This window comes from Xenopus laevis, chromosome 2L (assembly GCF_017654675.1).
Source record: "Xenopus laevis strain J_2021 chromosome 2L, Xenopus_laevis_v10.1, whole genome shotgun sequence".
NCBI lineage: Eukaryota > Metazoa > Chordata > Amphibia > Anura > Pipidae > Xenopus > Xenopus laevis.
The window spans coordinates 66,327,910-66,346,433 of record NC_054373.1 but is presented as its reverse complement, the minus strand read 5'-3'; the positions used below and the strand labels follow the sequence as shown (position 1 = coordinate 66,346,433).

At 38.7% G+C, this 18,524-nt stretch overlaps 1 protein-coding gene and 1 long non-coding RNA gene across 4 annotated transcripts in view; one reads left to right on the top strand and one right to left on the bottom strand.

Annotated features, from left to right (window-relative positions):
* Positions 1-17,473, bottom strand: part of slc26a9.L (solute carrier family 26 (anion exchanger), member 9 L homeolog) — a 54,353-nt gene extending 36,880 nt beyond the window's left edge. For 2 of the 3 annotated variants that reach the window (XM_018246480.2, XM_041581973.1), the window contains exon 1: positions 17,336-17,473. The gene's annotated coding sequence lies outside the window, so the exon portion shown is untranslated. The remainder of the gene's footprint in view (positions 1-17,335) is intronic. The other variant, XM_041581972.1, reaches the window with a different exon arrangement.
* The window catches only part of LOC108708129, a 36,825-nt gene continuing 25,688 nt past the window's right edge, over positions 7,388-18,524 (top strand). The window contains exons 1-2 of the long non-coding RNA XR_005965364.1: positions 7,388-7,421; positions 8,784-9,126. This is a non-coding gene — a long non-coding RNA (uncharacterized LOC108708129). The remainder of the gene's footprint in view (positions 7,422-8,783; positions 9,127-18,524) is intronic.

Genomic DNA, 18,524 nt, shown 5'->3' with positions numbered 1-18,524 from the left:
AAAGGATAACTAATTTTTCTGTAATTTGGATCTTCATACCTTAAGTCTACTAGAAAAACAAAGTAGACATTACATAAACCCAATAGGCTAGTTCTGCGTCCATTAAGGATTAATTACAGTATATGTTAGTTTGGATCACGTACAAGGTACTGTTTTATTATTTTTTAAACATTTGGGTAAAATGGAGTCTATGAGAACCTTTTTGTCATTTGATGGATAACTGATCCCATATCTGAATTATACAATAAAAGCACTGATGCTCACTGATTAAACTTGCCAAATTTCTTTGTTCACCAGAATCAAGGATTTAAATTTATTAGTTAATAAATTAAAGAGAGTGTGCTTATCATATTCAAGCTTGTTGCAAGTGTGTGATTAAACCCTTTTTGCACAAATATTTTTCACAAAATAAAAAACTCAAAAATTTACTGATATTCATTTGCAATTCCAAAAGTATTCTTCAAGAAGATGAGGTCTATTTTGTCGGTCTACTATATAAGAAGTCACAACCTGAAAGATTTATCATGTCATAGTCACTTTGAAAATCAAATTAGAATAGTAAATCATTAAAGAATAGGATAAATTGATCCTTCCTCTGTGGCAAATGCAATATGTCCTATCAAATGATGACAATTATAAAATGTAGATAGATAGATAGATAGATAGATAGATAGATAGATGATAGATGATAGATAGATAGATAGATAGATAGATAGATAGATAGATAGATAGATTTGGAAAAGAATGGAGACTTAGGGGGTTATTTATCAAGGTCCGAATTTATCTCAATATCAGCTGTTACAAACTCCGATCTAACCCGCTCGGATTTTTAATGCTTATTTATTTCTACATTTTCCCAAAATTTTGCTTTGCGGGAAAAGCTCAGATTTTCATGATTTTTTCGTGAATTTTCCCCGAAATCTCTGAATTTTTCTGAGTTTTCGCCCGAAACCCCCGACACAACCAAAAATCAATGGGACTAATCCCATTGCCTTTTATGCAACCTCGACAGGTTTGAGATGCCGTGTTTTTATATTCAGGCTTTTTAGCCCTCAGGGTTTAATAAATTCGTGATTTTTTTAAAAGTCCGATTTTATTAAAAAAAATCACAACTTTTTCGAATTTCGGGGAACTTGGGTATTTGGAGCTTAGTAAATAACCCCCTAAATTGTGAGATTAGTTGAAGAGCACAGGGTCTGGATTACTGCATCAGATGTCCATGCCATAAACAATATGAAATGACAACACAAATGTAAAAACAACGGATGCACAAACACACCCTTTGTATGCACTATACAAATGATCAACATGCAGCTAAGTTTTTCTAGGAAAAAGGTTGAACTTGATAGATTTTTTTCAGCCACAGTTACTATAATGCAAACTCACAAATTATTTTTTCACGTTCAGTATCCCAAACCCAGAGCAGATGCCAAGGTTCCGGTCACGGCTCACGCTTCTACCAGTAACAGCCATGTTGGCAGGAGCCCTTCACTACTCGGATGCCGTTAGGTCTATAGTGAAAGAACCAAGGTGTCACTGGGCGCATGCAAGTACAGTAGCCAGGCAGATCTTCAGTGGAAAGTTTGTGCTTTATTTTTCATGCAAATGAAGAAAACAATGTGCAAAGCTGCAGTATGCACTTTTCACCAGCAGGAGGTCAGCAGTAACCCTGCAAACACACATTCCTGAGCTCCAGAACAACCTCTCACAAAGGCTTAACACACCCCAATGATTTCAGTCTGCAGCTTTTATAGCTTCCAGACTGCTCTATGCTGACACCATGTGATCAGCATCTACCCTATAAATATTCATTCTGAGAGGCTGCCCACCCCTTTAGGAAGTGGCTTCTCTGAGAGCTGTAGGTAAGTGCTTTGTACAATAAATTTCATTTATATATAAAAAGTAAAGCTTTCCATGCACACTTGTGTTTTAACATAAAGCAAAAACAGCTTTCAATCTATAATTGTTTTAGCACCATTTACATATACTCTGAACACAGCTGAGTCACATGCTTCAAACAAGTAGGCCTCAGTTTGTTAACCAAAGCTAAATAACACCCAAAGTATTTACATAAATTATACACATAGCTATTTACACAGATTACTGGCCAGCAAAACAAATTAGCATTAACAAACAATAAAAAACTAAATTCACCCCATCACATATCCCCCTCCTTAAGAAGAAGGGTACCTTCTTCAGAAACAATCAAAAAAACCTTATCAGTACTCACATGAACGTGAGTTTCCTCAAAGACAGAATTATTCTTCCTTTTCAGTTCCTGCACCATATCTAGATAAATAGTCAGCATTGTGATGTTGACTACCCGGCCGGTGGTGAACTGTAAATCTAAATGGTTGGATTGCAAGGTACCATCTTGTAACTCTTGCATTTTTATCTTTCATTCTGTTAATCCATATAAGTGGGTGGTGATCAGTCACTAAGGAAAACTCTTGACCCAGTAGGTAACATCTTAATGACTCTAGTGCCCACTTTATTGCTAAACACTCTTTTTCAATGACACTATACCTAGTTTCTCTAGGAAATAGTTTTCGGCTTATGTAGAGCACAGGGTGCTCCTCTCCATCAATTTCTTGACTCAGTACAGCACCTAAACCTTTCTCAGATGCATCAGTTTGTACTATAAATCTGTAATCAAAATTAGGACTCTTAAGAACTGGTTCAGTACATAACATGTCTTTAAGCTTCTGAAAAGCGACTTCACATTGTGGATTCCATATAACTTGGTCTTTGCAATTCTTTTTAGTGAGATCAGTCAATGGAGCAGCAATTTCAGAGAAATTTGGCAGGAATCTCCGATAATATCCAACCAAACCTAGGAAAGAACGTACCTCTTTCTTTGTTTTTGGTGGAAGAATCTCAGCAATGGCTTTAATTTTGCTTTTGTCAGCTTTTACCTTGCCATTTCCTAGAATATAACCTAAATATCTAGTTTCTGTAAAACCTAGAGCACACTTTTTCGGGTTAATTGTAAGACCAGCAGATTTTATAAGAGACACAACAGTATCTAGATGTCGCAGATGACTTTGCCAATCTGGGCTAAATATCACCACATCATCTAAATAAGCAGAACAGTATGAATCATGCCCTCTTAGGATGCGGTCCATAAGGCGCTGAAAAGTAGCAGGCGCCCCATGGAGACCAAATGGCATGGTTATAAACTGAAAGAGTCCCTGGCTTGTTGCAAATGCTGTTTTCTCTCGAGACTCTGGATCTAAGGGTATTTGCCAATAACCCTTTGACAGGTCAATGGTAGAGATAAATTTAGCTCCACCCAGCTGGTCAATTAACTCATCAATGCGTGGCATTGGGTATGAGTCAAATTTAGATATGAGATTGATTTTCCTGAAATCAACACAAAAACGAATAGAACTATCTTTTTTTGGAACCAGTACTACTGGTGAACACCAATTACTTACAGAAGGTTCAATTACACCAAACTCTAACATCTGCATTACTTCTTGCTTTATAATTTGTTTGTATTTTTCAGGCATCCTATAGGGTTGCTGACGAATAGGTTTTGCATCACCTGTATCAATGACATGCTCAATAAGATTAGTTCTACCTGGTGTTGTCACAAAAATACAATTGTACTTGTCTAATAACTTGCCCAGTTCTGTTTGTTGATCTAAAGTTAGCACAGAAGATATATTAATCTTACAGGCTTCAGAACTTTCTCTGTCCAGTCTCTGATATGCTTCTTCAGCCATATCAGGTGAACATTCCTGCAACACCATCAAAGTAGTATTTTCTTTCCTCTCCTTCCACTTTCTTAAGAGATTTACATGATAAATCTTTTTGTTCCTTCTACCTGGAATCTGAATTTCATAATCTACAGGACCCACTTGTCTCAAAATCTGAAAGGGACCCTGCCAACGAGCCATTAGTTTATTCTGCTGACTGGGAAGTAAAAGTAGGACTTTTTCACCAGATTTAAATGTTTGTTCCCTTGAACGTTTGTTATACCAGGTACTTTGATTGGACTGAGCCTCAGCTAAATTTTGCTGTGCCATTTCTGACATTTTGCACAATTTCTGTCTCATACAATCAATGTAGTCAATGACACTCTGAGGACTATGTTCATCACTTACCCAGTTTTCATGAATTACATCAAGGATACCCCTAGGTTGTCTTCCATAAAGTAATTCAAAAGGTGAATAACCAGTAGAGGCTTGCGGTACCTCTCTATAGGCAAAAAGAAGATAGGGTAACCATCTATCCCAGTGTTTTGGATCATCCTCCACAAACTTTTTAAGCATACGCTTTAAGGTTTGGTTCATCCTCTCTACTAAACCATCAGTTTGGGGATGATAAGGAGCAGTTCTCAGTGCTTTTACTCCAAGTAGTACATACAGCTCTTTTAAAAGACTTGAGGTAAAATTTGTTCCCTGATCAGTTAAGATTTCTCGGGGAATACCAAGAGAGCTGAATATTTTAATTAGGGCATCTGCCACAGATTTTGCTGTAATGTTAAAATGGATTCAACCAGAAAAAAAAACTGGTGAGGAAATCCTTGAAATTATTGCACTGGAGCAATTGGTTGAAATTCTGCCTGAGAAAGCAAAGTTATGGGTAAAGGAGCATCGTCCTGAAACAAGCAGTAGCAATTCCCATGGCACCAGAAAGGAGTTCTGCTTCACTTGGAATTTCCTCTTTTCCTTCAGGAGAATCATGTGAAGGGCCCCTGCAAGGAAAGCGAGAATGTCCAAGCGGGACGATGATGCTTCTTCCAGAGGCCCTTCACATGATTCTCCTGAAGGAAAAGAGGAAATTCCAAGTGAAGCAGAACTCCTTTCTGGTGCCATGGGAATTGCTACTGCTGAGCTTATAGTGAAACCAAAGGCACATATCTTAAAGGCTTCTACAGAAAAGGAAGAGCAGCCTACAATGCCGGAGACTATTGCATCTTTACCACCTTCAGGTTTAGATGAACTTCTGAAATGGATGGTTCTGAAACAAATAGAATCAGATCAGAAGCACAAGGTGGAGGAGCAAAGATGGAGGCAAGATGAGGCTAAAAGGCGAGAAGAGGAGCAAAGGAGATTTCAACAAGAGGCAAGGGAGCACCGTGAGGAAATGCTGATGCTACAACAGATGCAGCACAAGCAGCTTGCTGAAATACTGCAATCCTGGAAAGCACAGAGTCCTAATCCTACAAGTCTTAAAGATCTCCGCCTGACTAAATTGACTGCAGATGATGATATTGAATCCTATATCACCATGTTTGAAAGAGTTGCTCAAACGTGCGTTTGGCCCATAGAACAGTGGGTGATACGTCTTGCTCCATATTTAACTGGCAAAGCACAGAAAGCATACAGCAGTTTAAATGCCAGAGATGCTCAGAATTATGACTGTGTGAAAGATGCCATATTTCGTCGATATGAGCTAAATGCTGAAACTTTCAGACAAAGATTTCGGACATACAAGTACAACAACTCTGAAGGTCCTCGTGAGGCATATGCCCAGCTTTATGAACTGTTGTTAAAATGGATTCAACCAGAAAAAAAAACTGGTGAGGAAATCCTTGAAATTATTGCACTGGAGCAATTGGTTGAAATTCTGCCTGAGAAAGCAAAGTTATGGGTACAGGAGCATCGTCCTGAAACAAGCTCAAAGGCAATTGCTCTAGCGGAGGACTTTTTGCTCGCTAGAAGGGATGCAGAGCAAAGAAATACTGTACGATACAAACCCTTTCCGCAAAAAGAACCACAGCCCAGAGTAAATCCTCAAGACCGTGGAAATGTAAAATGCCACAGCTGTGGAAAACTTGGACATATTGCCAGATTTTGTCATAAAGTACAAAACAAAAGTAACCCTACTAATGTTGTTGGAGACAATGGTGGTTTCCTGGTTGAAGCACATGTAAATGGCCAGAAAGTGCAAGCCTTATTGGATAGTGGAAGTCCCCAGACACTGCTTAAAGCTGGTCTATTAAGAAATCTTAATATTTTAGGAAACACCACGATAACCTGTGTCCATGGTGACAAGAAAAAACATGCTTTGGCCAAAATACAAGTTAAAGTTGGATCAACTGTCCACAGACTGATTATTGGACTGGTCCCCAAGTTGCCTTACCATTTGATTATTGGGAGAGACTTTCCTAATTTTCTAAGTTTGTTGCCACAACAGAGGACAGAGTCTCCTATGGTAGCAGTAACTACGAGGGCACAAGCAAAGCAAGCTGTTGCCAGTGAGGAAACCTGGAATAAACTTTTCCCCTTTTCTTCAGATTTGTTTGAAGGACAAGGTAAGCCTGGTAAGACCAAAAGGGAAAAGAGACTTTTAAAGGCTCAGTGGAAAGCAGAACACAATGAGCCCAAAAGAGACTTTATTGCTACAGTCAATTGGGACATTGATATTGAAAAGGCTCAGAGAAAAGACAGCAGTTTGTTGCCATTATTTAGAAAGGTTGTAAGTAATTCTGAAATATCTGATGAACAGCCTTGCTATGTTTTGCAAAATTGTATCCTTATAAGGGTAAGACAAAACAAAAAATTGGGGGTAATACAAGAACAAGTAGTGGTTCCCAAAATGTTTAGGGAGGAAATAATTCGTTTGGCCCATGAAACACCGTGGTCTGGTCATATGGGTAGAGAGAAAACCCTGAATAGGATCTTATACAGATTTTTTTGGCCAGGTATTCATCAGCAAGTAGCTGAATACTGCAGTTCTTGTCCTGTATGCCAGAAAACTGCACCTGTTAAGCCAAGTGACAAAGCTCCCTTGATCCCAATACCAGTTGTGGGGAAAGTATTTGAAAGGGTAGCAATGGATATAGTTGGCCCTTTAGAAAAAAGTAGTAAGGGTAATCAGTACATACTTGTTGTTTGTGATTATGCAACAAGATACCCCGAGGCCATACCACTAAGAAACTAGATATTTAGGTTATATTCTAGGAAATGGCAAGGTAAAAGCTGACAAAAGCAAAATTAAAGCCATTGCTGAGATTCTTCCACCAAAAACAAAGAAAGAGGTACATTCTTTCCTAGGTTTGGTTGGATATTATCGGAGATTCCTGCCAAATTTCTCTGAAATTGCTGCTCCATTGACTGATCCCACTTCTGACACCATATGTCACTGGGCGCATGCAAGTACAGTAGCCAGGCAGATCTTCAGTGGAAAGTTTGTGCTTTATTTTTCATGCAAATGAAGAAAACAATGTGCAAAGCTGCAGTATGCACTTTTCACCAGCAGGAGGTCAGCAGTAACCCTGCAAACACACATTCCTGCGCTCCAGAACAACCTCTCACAAAGGCTTAACACACCCCAATGATTTCAGTCTGCAGCTTTTATAGCTTCCAGACTGCTCTATGCTGACACCATGTGATCAGCATCTACCCTATAAATATTCATTCTGAGAGGCTGCCCACCCCTTTAGGAAGTGGCTTCTCTGAGAGCTGTAGGTAAGTGCTTTGTACAATAAATTTCATTTATATATAAAAAGTAAAGCTTTCCATGCACACTTGTGTTTTAACATAAAGCAAAAACAGCTTTCAATCTATAATTGTTTTAGCACCATTTACATATACTCTGAACACAGCTGAGTCACATGCTTCAAACAAGTAGGCCTCAGTTTGTTAACCAAAGCTAAATAACACCCAAAGTATTTACATAAATTATACACATAGCTATTTACACAGATTACTGGCCAGCAAAACAAATTAGCATTAACAAACAATAAAAAACTAAATTCACCCCATCACACAAGGCGAAGGCTTTGGGCTGGCAAAACCAGAGTGTGTGACTGGAGTAACAGGGAAAGAGTAGAGTCAAGTAAACAGGCAGGGGCCAATAACCAGACAATCAGCGCGGTACAGAATCAGGATCAGAAAACTGGCAAAGGTTGGTACAGGCAGCGATACCGTAATGGTCAGGCAAGGGTCAAGGAACAGTAAATCAGACAAGCAGCACTCCCAGGAACTATTTAGAATAGACCTACACTGGGCACTGGAAAAATGGACAAGGCGCCTTAAAATATCTGAATTTCGATCCAAGGATGGCAGAAGCACTGCACCAAACAAAAAGATATGCATGTATGGACGTGAGTGACAAAACAGAAAGTATATGCATGCCAGAAACCAGAAGGATGTGCACAGGATCAAGAAGGAGGATGCAGGCATCCCTGCGCTAGACCACCAGGTATCATTACATCATTGTACTGAAAAGCAGTGGTGTAACTATAGAGAGGAAAGACTCTGAAACTGCTAGGGCATTCTGGAACAATAGGGGGCCCAGTGTGACTTTGACTGATATGCAGCTGCAATATATAGAAAATGTCTTCATCACAAAGTGTAAAGGCCCAATGATTTTGCTGTGTGGCTCGTAACAGTTGATGTTACTCCATAATAAATAGTTCATATCATGTGAATAGTTTGGTTAAGTCAATCAGTTCATTGGGGTTGGTAGAGTTTGCACTAATTTATACCCTACACACCTTCATGCCCCTGTCATACTGCTCTGCCATCTCATCTCATTGCTTCCTATGGAAGTTGCACAAGTTTTGGGGCCCAATGATCTTGCTGTGGGGCTCAAAAACCAACCAATAGCAGTTGATATAAATAGTAAAAATGATTAATGTGCTAAGAAGTCAGTCAGTATTTTACCTTAAAATTTTTAATTCATTGGTGGTTAGTGGAATTTGCCATAACTTTAAACCCTGTCCACCTGTATGACCCTGTCACACAGCTCTGCCTTTTTATTTCTTTATACATAAGTTATGTAACTTACTATGTAAGTTTCTAAGCAAGTATTGTATGTTTTTACAGAAGTTACATAAACTCAGGGCCGGACTGGCGCATTGGGGACCCACTGGAACTGCAAGCAAAGGGCCCTCCATGCAGTCACTGGGGACTCCCTCCTGACCGCCAATCTCCCTGACCCAAAAGACTCTCTGCGCGCCAGCGCAAACGATGCTAGGTGCACATGCATGAACATGCTGAAGCTGTGCGCATGCGCGGAAACGCTGAAGACGCATTGCATGGATGCGCTGGAGCCTACGGGCCAGCTGATTAATGAGCACGTCTGGGTCAGCGGGGGTCCATGAGAGCCGGGGCCCACCCGGTTTTCTCCCGGTATTCCATCGGCCCAGTCCGACCCTGCATAAATTGTGTAAGTGTTAACATAAGTTTATACATAAGTTTCACAATTTATGTAACTTTGCACTATGTGGCTTAGGATAAAACCAGGCCCAGGACAATGGGTCAGATTTGATAAGGTCAGATTTAAAATATATTTTGTATATGATCTGTTCCATTGAAGGGAAAGGGGGGCAGGAGATGTCAACCATTTTAAAGGGGCAGTATACCTCCTTTTGAACACAAGTTCAAAAAATAGGGTGTGTGCTAAGCATGAGCATATTTATTGTAATTTTTAATTACAAACATTCTTCCCACATTGTAGCACATATTAATATAGGAGAGACATTTTCAGTCAAACAAGTTCAGACATGCAAATGACCGTACTTACTAACCAGGCCTTTGTTTTGTATGTACAAGTGAAAAATGTAGGCCACTAATGACTTCATAAATGAGTTAATAATAGCCATGTTGTTGTTAGCCTTTGTGTTTATAGCATTATCACTGAGTATGGTGTGGTGTGTCAGATTTTGTGCTGATATTTGTTTATAGTGTGATCAGTGGGTGTGTGTTACCAATATCTCAAGCATTATGTGCCAGTGTGATGTAATTTAACATTATGACTGATCGTGTGAGAATTAGCAACTCTCTGTTTCACTACCTGAACTTAGTAAGTGTTACAAACAGAAGCAGAACAAGAAGAAGTTCTCTAAAGACTGTACATTGTGGGCTGCACATTGATCTGGCAGGCTGGCATATGCAATCTAAACTCTGTATTGTGCCTCAAAAACACACAAAGGAAACAGTTTTAGCATTTTCCATATTTTTTTTGTTAATGCCTTTTAATACATCCCCTTTATTGTGCAAAACATTGTATCCCTGATTTGTTACTGAATTTGGGTAAGCTGTACTTACCAGGGGTTATTTCCAAACTCAGGAGCAGTATACAAAGTACAAGCTGTCCTGTTTTCTGTATTTTGCACCCTGTCCCACCATGATCAACCACAGGCAGAATGAAGGGTACGCAATTTGGGGTAGGCACATAGATGAACTCAGAATGCAGTATTCTATTGATTGGTAAGGCACTTGTTGGTGTTCACAGCAGGTGCAAAGTGCATAAAATGTGGTGGCTTAGGCCTGCTTTGCACTATGCATCCTGCCCTGCTGTTTGTGAATGGTGCGTCTTGTAAATTTTTATAGAAGGAATGTACCTAAAAAACTGGTGTTGAAAATTTCGGCAAAAACCGTATTAATGCCACCCTTCTGTTCCACTTCCTGCTGCCTCATTTCCCAGGCTGTGCAGGGGAGCCAGCAGCACTCTTCACACTGCATTGAAGGATAGGAACCAATCAGCACCTGATAGGGAACCGAAGCCTTCCTTTGCTTATGTGACTGCAGGGCTGTGATTTGCTGCCCCCTCCCACTGTGCTTCTGGCAGAGATTGTGAGGCAGAGATTATGGCAGATATATTTATCTAAGACGTCTTGATAAAGGTCTTAGAGTCTTAGATCGCGGTGTGCACTTTTTTTCCTGAACATTATATACAGTCAGGTCCATAAATACCACATCATCTGTAAAACATGGAGGAGGCATTGTGATGGCTTGGGCGTGCATGGCTGCCAGTGGCACTGGGACACTAGTGTTTATCCATGATGTGACACAGGACAGAAGCAGCCGAATGAATTCTGAGGTGTACAGAGACACTGTCTACTCAAATCCAGCTAAATGCAGTCAAATTGATTGGGAGGTGTTTCATAATGACCCAAAACATACAGCCAAAGCAAACCAGGAGTTTATTAAAGCAAAGAATATATATACAAAAAAAAAAAAATATATATATATATATATATATATATATATATATATATATATATATATATATATATATATAAATTAGTGGCTCTGAAAGGTTCAGTTTGATGAAACCTGGAATATACTGTACTTCCCTTGCTGGAGCAGGCATAAGGGACATTCTCCCTTCTAATAATACCACTTGTGTACATATGGTTAGGATGATTGTTGGTGGCATTAATAAAAGGGGTACAATCCCCGACTGCAACATTGGTGTGTGCGGACCGTTTTTGAAATTTTACAGCAGTAAGGAGACCGGGCTTGGTCAACGGAGGACCAGCACCACCACGCAGAAAAGTGGAAGGAGGTGTGCGGTAATACAATATTTCATTACATATGGTTAGGCACACCAAGAGAATAATGCTCCCCAGTCGCCTGCCAGCATAACATCTAGAACGGGAAGGGCTTTGGTTCTAGTGTGCATGGACCATAGAATATTTAATCTTAGCAACCCCATCAAGGCAACTATCTCAGGCAAGACTAAATCACTTTCTATATGTCTGATGTTAGGCAACTATTTGCTTGCTGTATGCTAAAATAAATTTTATTTGCCTTATAGAAACTACAACTTAGAATATTAGTGCACATCCCTTTAGGAGATGTTTTATAAATCTGTCATTTTAGTAGACTGTTGAAATCCTGTAAATCTCACAACATCTGACCATTTAGATGAAGGGTCATTCTATCAGATAACCCATGTGCATGGCCTCCCTACCATTACATATGATTTAGCATTTTCCATCGATATAGAACAATGCAATATTTATCACATAGATTGCTGTTTTATTGCAGTATGTAGAGAAAACACAAAAAATATTACCTTAAGATTTAAAAAAAGTGTTTCTCTTTACTTTTAAACAGTTAGCATTTTTTAAATGTATTGTGTTTTTTAATTATAAATAAGAAGGGGCATAATTCATTTAATTGTGCCCTATTCTTTGTTTGTTTTGCTGTCATGTGCAACAATTGTAGATTTCATAGTACACAAAATTTATCACCAGGGGACATAAGCAAATAAAGAGTGGAAGGTGTCAAAGAAAGGAAAAACAGATCAAACATTCCTGCCCTGTATGCTATCAGTAAAGGTATACAGTGGCCAGGGCATTAGGGGAGGGGTTACATGGGAGCCTTTACAGTACGAATTACTAGCACCTCATCTGGGCTGAATGCAGAAGAAAACAAGGCTTGATTAAACATGGTACAGATATGGGACCTGTTATCCAGAATGTCCTGTACCTGGGGTTTTCTGGATAAGGGATCTTTCCATAATTTGGATCTATAAAAATTATTTAAACCCAGTATACAATAATGATATTCAACTGGCAAAATTCCTGTTGCTTCAAAATGAAGCAAAACTCTAATAAGCATGATGTTTCTAAGTATGAATTAAACATATTATTTTCCAACTAATTGTGAGATGTCGGCTAGGCCCCTTACTTACAGTACTTGGTTTGACAGGGAATATATGCATTTAGGGAAGGAAAATGATCCACTTGTTCGGACCCCCAATTCACTGTTAAAATAACAATTACAAATATGCAATGGGTACTGGAGCATCTGCTTGTGACTAGATTAAGAGCAGTGGCACACGAGCAGATTCGGGGGATTTAGTCGCCTGGCGACTAATTGCCTCTTCTGCGGGCGACAATCTCCCCGAACTGCCTTCCCCCTGCCTTCCGCCTGCTATAATGAGAAAACGCCTGCGCCAATGCACTCGCGGCGCTTGGATTTCCGAACTCACCTGAAGTTTCCTTGTGAGGCAACGTCGGACAACTTCGGAAATCCAAGCGCCGCGAGTGCATTGGCGCAGGCGTTTTCTCATTATAGCAGGGGGAATGCAGTTCGGGGAGATTGTCGCCCCACAGAAGAGTCTATTAGTCACCTGGTGACTAAATCTCCCAGAATCTGCCCATGTTCCCCTGCCCTAAGGATTTCTACCTTGATCTCTGCCAAGAGAACCATTCTGAACCATTTCACACAATTTTAAGCATCAATGGATGTTTTTTTTTTATTAAAATCATATGTGGATCAGCTTTAAATCCTTATAATGCCACAAGCACTTTCTGAACAGAGAGAGACTTAAAAGAGGCATTTCAGGCTTCTGGTGTACAGAAACTACAGGATACATAAATGAAAGAAAATCAGAATGAGCTTCATTTTGTATACTGTTTTATTCCTAGCATTTTTTACACAGCAGTTTTATTGCTTCGTACGATATTATCTGTGCATCTATGGCCACTGTAAGCAACTCTCGTTAACAAGACATAGAGACCAAATGGAGACAAAAGAACAGAGGAAAAATGGGTAAAGTCATGCCAGAAGTAAGCATTAAACAATTAATTGAGCTTTGGAGTGAATTGAATAACCTCTACACCTGCCAACCTTTTCTAATGCTACGAAGTAATGAATTGTTGTGCAAGGAGTGGAAAGCAGCAATGAGCAGTCTTTGCATTGGCATGTGTTGGGTACAAAACATATTTTATAAAACAGCTATGAGAGATGACAAACACACACAGGGATCAGAAGGTGAAACCAGCTGTGGATTACAGTTTTCATTTAATGAATAGCAAAAGCAACTATGTATGATATCCAGTCACAGGCATGGCCATAGCTCATTTTATCTTTTAGGATAGTTATTGAAATCATGAAATCCTTTACAATGGAATACAAATTTTTGAACACACTTTTAAGAAAAAAGAGGAACAGAACAATCTCAGCCAGAGGATAGAAATGTCCATGAGCGAAAGACTGATCAAATAGAAGGAAATATGCAATCTCTTTCTGAATACATCAGACTTTTGTATTCACTGAGATGTGCGTCAGCTGCTTTTGTTGGACTTTGTTTTGCCTGTAGAAGGCTACAGTCTCAGCTTATTGGTTAGCTGTTAGCTGTTAACAAGTATTCATAAAACACCAAACACAATCAGAGCTGCCCTGCAATAGTGGTGGGATTGGATAATTGTGTATAGGTATGGGATCCCTTATCTGGAAAAATGTTATCCAAAAAACTCCAAATTATGCAAAGGTCATATCCATAACTGTCAATAAAGCCTAAAAATAAAACCAACCTCTTATTTAGCTCTGGCATTTAATAACCAGAGTTGTTCAACTCCTGTGAAGTATCCCAGCATCGTCAATCAATAATAAAATAAATGGATTAATAGTCAGGAAGCCACTGGTATGATACCTATGAATTAACTTGGGCAATGACCCAGTGATTTTGTCAGTTCCCTAAACTCAGCAATTATATAGATGCAATGTTGTGCTTATTCTCAAACACTTCCATGACATGACTCATGGATGTTCAAATTGTATAAAATGTATAATTGTCACATCATTTTCTGGGAAGCCCATTTAGGCAGCCCCAGTGAATAGATTTGAGCACTTGAAAGCTGTATTTATTATAACTGATACAGTGGCGAGTTTGTCTTTATTCATATTTATATATACAGGTTCTACACTGATCCAATACCTTCTTGTTACTGAGGAGCAAGTTTTCCTGAATGAACCTGCAGGCATAAATCACTTGCTACTGACTGCGTATTACTGTCCTTAGTAATGATGCTCATTTCTGTGAAAGGTATATACACTGCATCTGATCACTACATTACACTTACATTACTATAGAGCCTTTGTGTCATAGTTAAATATCTGAAATACTCCATGTTATATCTGCATGTTTCATTGTTTTGATTTATTCAGAGCTGCATTTTTGGATGTCCACAAAACATTGCCAGGTTATAGCAGTGTTCATTGAATAATCCCTTGATGTTAGGGGGAGGGGTTCAACTCTTAAAGGAGCATATCAGTGTAAAAAAAAAACATCTAAATAGATAAGCTGTGCAAAACAAAAAATGTTTCTAATATAGTTAGTTAGCCAAAAATGTAATGTATAGAGGCTGGAGTGACTGGATGTGTAACATAATAGCCAGAGACTACTTCCTGCTTTGCAGCTCTCTTGGGTTCCACTGATTGGTTACCCTGGTTACTAGGCAGTAACCAATCAGAGACTTGAGGGGGTCATAACATGATTCATAACTGTTGCTTTTGAATCTGAGCTGAATGCTGAGGATCAATTGCAAACTCACTGAACAGTTATGTCCCATGTGACCCTCCTTCAAGTCACTGACTAACTCAGAGTTAGAGAGCTGCAAAGAAGAAAGTAGTGTTCTGTTTTGTTATGTTACGCATCCAGTCACTCCAGCCTTTATACATTACATTTTTAGCTAACTATATTAGAAACTTTATTTATTTTGCACAGCCTATCTATTTACCCAGTTTTGATTTTTACACTGAACTGTCCCTTTAAGTAACATATGTATTCCAGCTTCTTTTAACATTATCAGTTTTAACATATTAAACACTGGATACATTTACTCTCATTACAAATAACTCCCATTGCAGTCTGGCAAGATCCCTGTTACAGGCTGCTCCCCATCCCCCACACCAATTGCTTTGGGCCCCTATAGGACAGCGACAGTCCCACAGGAAGTGTTATTTTTAACGCAACTAATATGAATATATTCAATATCTGAGCCTGACTATGCAGCTCAGAGACCCTCAAAATTACAGTTTTGATCTTTTCTGTACTAGATTTGTAGCATATGACCAAGCAGTTAAACCAATGTAATACATAATTACATTTTCCTTTGATAATATAGAATTAACTCCCTTGTAGTACATTGCAGTCTTACATTATACACATTTGCCTTACTTAAACTATTCCTGTTGTTCATAGTAAAAACAGAATTTCCAATACTAAAGCCACCAGAGTTGTGTATCTAATAAAGGTTTTATGACCACGTGCCCTTCACTAAACATTTTACTTGGACTTTTTTTGCCCTTAGTGGTAATATGGAAAAGTCTTCATTAGAACTGGAAAGAGTTAATACTTTCACCACTCCCAATCATATTTTTCCGATCAGTTTCTCCACATCAATGTGAGTGATTTGTTCTTTGATAAGATTCAGTAAGAATTTGATTTGAGAGAGTCCTTACAGGGAAAGAAGCAAAGTAACCCATTAACTGCCAGATACTACAAGATGGGGAGCTGCACTGAAACTTACACAGAGGAAAATCTGTTTATAGGTGATAGCTGCATATAAAGATAACATACAAGAAACCTGCAGAAGAAAGTGCCATGTGTGTGTGTGTGTTTGCCAAGTTTGCTTTTCAGAAATACCAGAAAATAAAGGCATATTTTTAATTTATGTGCATTACATATTGATGAATTGATCTGAATATTAAGAGTAGAAGATGTATTAGGTATCTGTGAAAGGTGCATGTCCTGATAAGTCTGGGACTGACCATGGAGCACATCTAATAGTATGGTGCAGATATGCTACAGTGCGGTAACCTAGAGCAACCAATAAGAAAGAAGCTTTAATCAGTGTAAGAGTTTGAGTAATGTAGGTGTGAAGTATGTGGATTAGACACTTGTAGTATAGTAAGTATATTTTGTTTATTTTTGTACCTCAGGATAATTTAAAGAGTTTAAAGAGCTTGTTATAAGCAGATAACAGGCAAGGTTTCAGTTATCACAATCGGGAAACAATTCACTTAATACCTTCTTGTTCAAAATAGGCTGTATCTGCCGATCAATTAAGAGATTTAAATATTTTAAATCTCTTGTGCAGCAGAGCTATACATCCTATTGCCTAGGCTTTAGAATGACTTGGAGTTGAAAGGTTTGTCTTTCATGCCTGTATGGGGGGAGATAAGGTAAATATGTCCGTATAACTGAATATTGCTCTGTACAAATGTGTTGGCAGGAAAAAACGTTGAGTTCCTTTTAATAATAAAAGTACCTATTAGAAATGAATTTGGTCCATTCAGTGAGCAGTTAAACGCAAATCTCACTATTGCAACAAAACTCAGTACATATCAGTGCCAGTTTACCTAGATGTCATATAAGCTAACAGCAGTCCTGTTCATAGTAGTGCCACCAGTAAACAGACATATTACCTACATAATATTCACCCCAGTTGACTCCTCAGTTTCTAGGTAAATATACATCCTAAATAACTCCCAAAACAATGTATGTGCAGTACACTGACCTATATATAGTACACTGTGCCTTCATATAACAACTTATATCTCTCCCAATATAAACAGATTACCTTTAGAAGCATTTGGATAACTTAAAAATATAAATATTGTTTGAATAATATTCAATATTATTCCTGAGTAATCTAAGTAAATCCTGAGTAATCTAAGTAAATCTCTGAAACTATAACAGACCAGAATTAACAAAGCAAAGATACTAAAAACTAACCTGGGTTTAATGCAACCACAGATTTTTCTTACAGTTGTTAGTATAATATAGCAAAATGCACTATGCAGATGGCTAACACTTTTAGCACAGTGTAATAAGGTATTTGACTAGTCCTTACCTGAGTGTCTGGTATTCAAGGTATGATCTCACTAGCAGGGCTCTGGGTGCTAGAGGTAATTGAAGTGGAGGTACTTGAAATAGAGAAGAAGAAAGGTAAATGCAAACACTCTCCTTTCTGATCTCAAACTGACTCATTTATAAACAGTGGCAAATAGGGAGGGGAGAAGCTGAAAGAGTCTCTGGATTGGCTGCCAATGAGAAGTGATTACGAATGGTACAGCAGGTCTAAATCCAAGAGATAGGAGAAACTGATAAGATGCGAGGGGGGGTTGGGATAGAAAGTGGAGGGGGTAGTGGGGAGAACAGAACAGCCCTCTTTTTGTTCCTGCCTCCACTCTCCCACCCCTTTGCTTCCTTTACTACCTTGATCTGTTTCTGAAATTTCCTAAATACACCCAGGGACAATAGAGCACATTGAGAACTCCAAAGGTTTCCCAAGAACTGAACCTAGGTAAGGAGATAGGAAAAGGAAAAAGGCTTAGAGGGGCACTTTGGATTTATCTTTTTCTCTTTGCAACTTCCTAAAGGAAGCTTTGCGATCAGACCACCCCCAGTCTCATCACACAACAGGGATGATGCTCTTCCACAGAGGAAGGGGGAACGCTAGGTAGTATTCAGTGTGAGACCTGGGACCACCTCCTCCTGCTTCTGTCATATTCCATTTATATAAGTGAAATTGTGAGATTGAAAACTGTAAACTCTATGGGGCAGGGACCTCCTTACTTCTGTGTCTCTTAGCACAATTAATGTTTGTTCTCCCATTTGTACTATATAAATATATAGTGCTGCCTATACAAGTAAGATTATATAAATGAAGCTATAAGTATATATATAGATTTGCTTCTACTGTTGAAAGCAATGTTTGTTGGTGCAATGAGGTGGGTCTGTAGCTGACAGCCTTGTTTAGATTTCTCCTGTACAGAATAAAAATGTATTTATACATATCAGAATATATATACCAATGTGCCCCTAGGTCATAGTAAGTAAACTGATGCTGTGACACACTAAATAATTAGGGCTCTTACACCCATTCAGAATATAATGGAATCAATTAGCAAATGAGTTTAGGTGTGATTAAACTTGTGTCTGCAACATCAAACACATAAAAAACATCTGTGTGTATGAGCCCTTAGAGTGACCACAGGGCTGTACCTATGAATCCTGTATTTTACATTATAAAGAATAAT